The sequence below is a fragment of the Tetranychus urticae genome, chromosome 1, assembly GCF_039701765.1.
Source record: "Tetranychus urticae isolate SD_2017Ah chromosome 1, NJAU_TeUrti_SD_1.0, whole genome shotgun sequence".
NCBI lineage: Eukaryota > Metazoa > Arthropoda > Arachnida > Trombidiformes > Tetranychidae > Tetranychus > Tetranychus urticae.
In genome coordinates, this window is record NC_142958.1 from 8,905,719 (window position 1) to 8,912,964 (window position 7,246).

Consider the following 7,246-nt stretch of genomic DNA (forward strand, 5'->3'; position numbering starts at 1 on the left):
TAGAAACAGCTTGAAACTGTTGATTAATTATTCAATATAAGAAAATGAATTTGTTTTGGGTCAACAAACAAATCAAGTTTAATCTTTCCAACTTTTTTTTCCCTGAACAAGATTCATTTATGAGGAAAATTTTTTTCTTCCATGGATAAACTTTCTCTATGCAAATTTGTCTTTTATCATTTTACAATTAATTTCTATTCATACGAATCAAACCTAATCAATCAGAACTTTTTTACCTTCCCTGAACAAACATGGTTGCGTGACAATATTAACTTTACATTGAGTCAGAAGAAGAAGGAATATGAAGAGAAAAGTGATTCGCTTATTGTTTTTTTTCTGGTTATCAAACTTTTCGCTTATTTGAATTGATAAACTGGGAGGTAAAAATAATTATCAATGAAACGAGGAAAAAGAAGAAAAGTATTCCGGAATTTGGAATGAAACATTGTTGTGGTAACGTTGGGAAAAATGTTGAAATAGATGGTGAAGAATGCTATGAAAGAGAAGGGAAAAAGTGCTGAGATTGATGCTCTTGTTATGGACTGGGAGTGAAACGATAATGCATTTTCATCATAATGAAACAATATTTCGTTGAATAGTTACATTTACCTCAAGATAGTGAGCAACCTTGGAAACAATGTAATGTCTGCGATATTCAATGTAATAATAATGTTAACCAACAGAGGAAAAAGTAGAATGTTTTATAAAACAGAAATGACCTTTTCCAATGATATTATTATTATCTTTACGTTTTATTGTTTCACTTTACTTCGGAAATTGAATCAATTCTTGAACATTTGGATCCTTTTCCAGTCCAACGAGCAACATGAAAACAAGTTTCTTTGTAATCAATTTCAGATCAATGAAGATTCAGTGTTGGCTAAATGCTGCAAATTAAACCTTCAACATTTTTCTTTACACATTTCAGTGAAAATTGACATTTTTTTTCTTCAAACTTCCACTTGAGATATTCATCATTTACAGAATTTTAAGTTTTTTTGTTTCGCTAAATACCGTTCAATAATATTTCATGGTTTCATTCTTTTCTGTATCATGATCAATTTGAAATAATTCAATTGATATGAATTTAATACTTGGCATGATTCGTACTAAATTAGATTATCTTTATCAAATTGACCATGTAACTGATGATGATGATGACCAGAAATAATAGAGATAAATGTATAAACGAAAAAAGGCAAACACACAAATATGGCTACTTTAACCTTTTCCTTAGTTCACTCGCCATTATCAGACAAATTTAGTGTAACCAATAACAACAATGAAGCTAATTTAATTGAAAGTGATAAATTGTTTTCCAATTCAGCTCAACTGAATATCAATATGAATTGGCCAACAATCGTTTATCTCACCCTCTACTCTGCTTGTACAATCCAGGCCTTTTGGGTCAACCTGGAAGCTCAAATATTTTGACTCGGATTATAAGCTTATCATTACAAGAAGGCAGCTTTAAGTCGTCTTGCGTCATTCCCATGATCAACATGATAACTTATTGTCTTGGTGAATCTTTCAGAGGGTTGTCAGTGAGACTAGCTTCATGTGATTTGAATTATCAATTAGGGGAAACCTAATAGACTCAAAGTGATCCAAAAATAATGAGAAAATAAGACAATGGAAGAAGAAGAAGAAGAAAAAAACTGTTTCTCTGAAACCATGTTTTCTTAATGAATAACATGTGTTTTCAAGACATGGTAACAATTGACAAACAAAAAACTAACCATCTTGAGTTTAATGAGCAACAGAGGAGGGAAAAAGCTGATCAATTGTTGAAACGTTGAATCAAAATTAATTAACTTACAAGACTGTCTACAGTTGAAACATTGAACCAATCAATATCATAAAGCAAACCCCAAGTCAACTGCTTGACTTTGGTCTGCATCGAGAAACTGGTTCAATGGGTTAATCTTGATTTTTAAATTCAATCAAGCCTAAAGGTACAAACAAGAGCAACTCATCGAAACAGTTCAATGGGCAAATCAATATTAATTAACCGTTGATTGGAATTGCTTTTCCGTTTGACTTTTTTCTTCTTCTTTTCCAACAAAGCTTTATCCATTCTTAGATGATCATTGATTATTATTGGCTGCAAACTGGTTGTTCAAGATTACGATAATGATAATGTCCGTTTGATTGAGATTTACCTTTTTTTACATTAAACGATAGCTATTATTGCTGGCCAATTGTACCAACAATAATGGTTCAAGTTAAGCAAAGTTGAGCAAAAAAGTAAAGGTAAATCTGGTTGACTAATTATGGTGAAAAGGGTCAATGATGAAGCAATTGAATGGCAAGATAAATATAATGGAAGAAAATAATAGTCGCCAGAATTGGATGATAACATCATCATGTTGGTCTTGACATTGGCTGTTGAAACTCTCAAAGGAACCTTAAAGGTAAGTATCATTGATCTCATTAGAAAAGTACTCTAACCAATTTCCTCATTAATCCCGGTTGACCGCAACAGAATCATCATCTAGTAAAATCTTTAGCTATTCATTAGATCAGATTTATTCTCATTCACTCATATATTTATCATTATTCTGTGTTTTTTTTCTTGCTTCTCTTTCTTTTCTTCTTGTGGCATGTTTTCTCATTATTCTTGTCAAATGGAAACAGAACTTCATTAGTCCTGCCTTACCTCTTTTGGTAAGGAAGTGCATTTTATGTAAGGAAAAAAAAATATGATTTCTTTATCAATCCATTTCATCTCTATTATTCAATTAGATTGGAAAAAAGTCTAATTCATTTCATCATATTTCATTAAAATGATGTTGAAAGAAAAAAGGTTGAATTCTGATTATATTAATCAAGAAAAAAAAGTTAAAGACAGACTGAAAATGCTATTCTTAGTTTCACGTCAATCTTCAAGTTAACTGACTATGGTTTGAGCAACGTTTCTTTGTAATATAAAAATAATTACATTCAATATTAAAATGCCATCAAATTTTAAAATTAAATGAATCAAACTTTTTTGAACTCATTTTTGAAGATTTAATTTTAGAATGAAGTTTAATAGAATTAAAAATTAGTTACCACTTATTTGATGCACTTCTTTTATTGAAAAAGTTGACCTCTTTCCACCATCCGAGAAACCATGCACGATAAGCATCGTATCTGGTTATCAGAAAACTGATCATTTGCATATCTGATGGTAATTTACTTTGTTCGAATTTGCAAAAATAGAAGAATAGAAAATCGTAAATAATTCAATATTCATGAGGAACATGATAAATCAACTCACCTAGTCTTCCCCAGCCATCAACTGCCCCGTGCTGGCCATAAAATGTTTCATACTCACTACACTCTGGTGAACAAATTGGTTGGACACTTCAATTGTACTGCACTTGTTCTTGGATTAATGAAAGAGCCATTTCCTCTGTAAGTTGGTGACGGTTAATCAATCGGTTTCATGAGAAGTCCATTCATCTCGCCAACAATGTTAGATTTTGTCGTGAAAAGCACTAATCAATCTGAATAATTTTCAATCAGAAAATAAATGTCAATTGTAAGAAGTCACCTTGAATGGTCTTGACCGTTCGAACCAATAGTTCTTCCATTTATAAACGCTATTGGTTCGCATTTGAGGTTTATGAGGTGAATTGCAGTAAAAATTCGTGAGTTAAGATTGAAAAAGGCTAAAAATGGTAAAAATGGCGCATTGTTTGAAGAGTGAGATTTTAAATAAATATTGATAAGAGAAGTGAATTAGAAGGGCAGAGCTAAAGGGGCGAGACAAAAAATAACGAAACAAAGTTTATCAAAATTTTCTTCTACATTTCCCAAATTTTACACTTTATACTTTATGATTAACTGGTGCTAAATTACATTAACTGTTGTTTGGCTCAGTAGGTAAAATATCATTTGCATCAGGTATATTTTGGTAGCTGCCGAGTTTACATAATACGGCTCTTGGAAATGAATGAAAATTACCAATCTTCGGAATCAACGGAATCTTTACCAAGTTCTCTCCATTCTTTCATCAATTTTTTTAAAATAAAACAGCAACTTCAATCGTGAGTTCGTTCCTCTGCTTCTTGCAAAAGATAATGATAACCATGATGATAACAATAATTATGATGTAACAGAAACCAGAACAAAATGCAATCCTTTTCGGCGATTGTATGATGAAAAAGCATCAAAAATTTATAAATGACCTTCCAATGACCTCTCAAGGTCAAAAGTCGAATTCCCGAAAAATGACCTCTGGTGACCTCGAAAGTCGAATTTCTCCTATGAACAAATTGAAAGGTATGTGGTGTACTCGAAATAATAGCCGGCAATCATATTATGGCGTACGATATGCGAAATGGTCCCAGTATAAAACAATTGTACTTTGGAACGAATACTCACGAAGTGCGATTGATCTTACTTCCCAAACCTTGAAAGACTACACATTACTAGTAATGAAGGTGATTATTTGCATATTTTGGTAAGAAATTTTTTCTCATGAAAATCTATTGTCCAGTCCCATACAGTTACTACTATGGTCCAGTATTGGAAAAGCTTAAAATTGTTGAGCTGGGTTGTTCATCACGTTATGATGCAGAAATTAATTATGGTTTCCAATTTATGGATTCATGTCCAAATTTATAAAGTGCACATATTTCGATAAATGGTTAATGGATTACTGATGAAACATTAAAACACGGATCTTTACAATATCTAGTCATAGATTTTGTGAGTATTAATTTTAATGACATAGCCAATTTTATTCGAGCTATTCTAGATTAGGTTACGTTATCATGGAAGGGTCATCTGTTCAAAATTATTCCACATGCACTAATTGATTTTTTATTTACAGTGTAATAATGATGACTTCGAGTGAAATGATTTAAGCAGATTGCTTATGAAATATCAGAATCTCGAACATCTTGTATTCTGGAAACAATTGCACATAACAGATGAACATATCAAGCAATTGGTTCACATTTTATCCAATTTAGTCTTACTTCATGCTCGTGAATGTTTTTCTGTCACTGAAGGAGATGCTTTTTATGGTCAAAGAATTTGTTGAAGATATGGAAGATCAATCAAGTTTTACTTCGATGCTAATGCGGATGACATAGGAGCAGATTGGCCTCAGTTATCCACTAAAGCAGATAAGATTAGTCGAGGTGTTAATTTCATGAAACAGTGTTTCCGTAAAGATTTTGATGGCCTTCCATTTTTCTTGGTTCCATTTGATAATTGAAATCTACATACTTATCGTTGTATTTGTTATTTTGTACTTCGCCTGTTCTTTCTTAAAGCAATTAAAGAGCCTTAGATAACTTTCTTGGAGTTTTAGAATATTGTGAAATTGATAATTTTTCGTTTTTCGTTAACATTTCGAATCATCTTTCTTGAGATGTTAGATGTCGGTGTAGATGTTAGATTTTTGCAAGATCTAGCTATATAGTTCGTAAGTATCAATTCAATTTTAAATTACATTGCTTTTTGGAAATAAATTCGGAATGTCAAATTCATTCTTTTCAGCACATCTGCATGCATTGTTCGAAGTATATTTTTAGTTTCAAGTGATTCAGGTGAGTGGTTTAGGCGGTATAGCCGCTGACAGAAACCAAAAAGACGATTTTCAAAATGGCGCAGCTGAGTTAATATCTTCGCTTCGCTTTGCTACGCTCCGATAACAAATTTTCAGAGCTCTATCATCACGGGCTCGAGAGAAATTATTCCAAACTGTTTTTACTTCAAAGCGCGGTACACTACGAAAGTTTCTGAAACACCTAAAATGGTTTTCGACGTCATTTTCAACTAAATTTAGTTAATTTTCGACTCGACAAGGGTTGATTTTCTTGATACACACCTCTTTATAAATCAATTATCGATAATCGAAAAGTGCGTTATCTTTTGTATCTTTATAGCAACTATTAATTCATTTTCCAATAGATATTCAGGTAATTTCATAACCATTCCACTAGCAATTCCAATTTCCTATTATAAGTTTTATCAGTTCCGTTTGGAGAAACTGAAGGACGAAAAAGCATATAGAAAATAAGGGCCAGAGAAAAAAGAATAAAAGAAAAATAAGAATTAGTACAACTTAAAAAGTAGGTCATCTGTTGGATTTCCTCTTCTCTTTCCTCGAATCATGATATGAACAAAAGAATCAGAGAAATGCAACAAAATATAACCCTTTTTATCTCCATCTTAAGTATTACATATCACATTTTGCCAGTCAACTCTTGAAGTAAAAATTGTTTCTAGAAAGGAAACAACAAAGAAAGAAAGAAAAATGAAATGACCAAAAAAGCAATGCAAAAATAATCATTGAATAAGGCAGAGAAAAAAGGTAATCACCAAGGTTCATTCAATAACTTGAATTAAAAGTTGAAATGCTCATAAAGAATAAAACTCTTTCATGAACAGCATTTTCCTGGTAAACAATGAACAAAATGAAAAAGGAATGAAGGCAAAAGAACATGTTATCATGACTAATATTTATATCACAATATTCAAGTTCTGTTGTCCCTTTACCTTGAGAGCTAATTCAGGTTTAAGCTCAGGTAATTTATCGATATTTAGGTATTGGGATCGATGAAAACAAGGTAACCTTTGGACAAACAAAAGAAGCACAAAGAATATATATCGAAGTATCATGCAATTCTCATATTTATCTCATACAGATGGATAATGATTGGAATCAGATAGTAAACAGTTGAAGGAATGAAATGATTCCAATGAATGTGAGGTAATTTTTATTCGACAAATGATTAGCACAAATTGATCGCCGATTGAAGGTCAAGGTAAGGTTCACCTGGAAATAGTTGAAAAAATGTTTTCTTACTGATGGACCAACAAAGTTAATTTGAGATTAAATTGGAGATTAAGTGAATCGAAAGGAGAAAAATGTGAAACAAAAAGATTTCTATGAATTTACCATGCAACAACATTGGTCAACCTACAGAATGATTATGATGAGATAAGACAGGAATTGAATACATTATCAAAGTTAATTGGATATTTTGGTAATTGTGGAATGAGCATGGAATGAACAAGAAAAGGTCAAGAATTTGGTTGCCCAGTAATCTCTAAATCTGTCATGAATCTAATTTCCATGAAAATCACAACTTTTTTCCTTCTTTTTTCCTTCTTTATCCTTGAAACGAAAGGAAAAGAATTTTGACATTTTTTTCTTCTCAACTTGGCAAAGTAAAAATTTCAACATTTTTTCAACTTCTTTTGCATCAAGAAAAAGGAACCACTTTTTGTATTCAATCTTGTC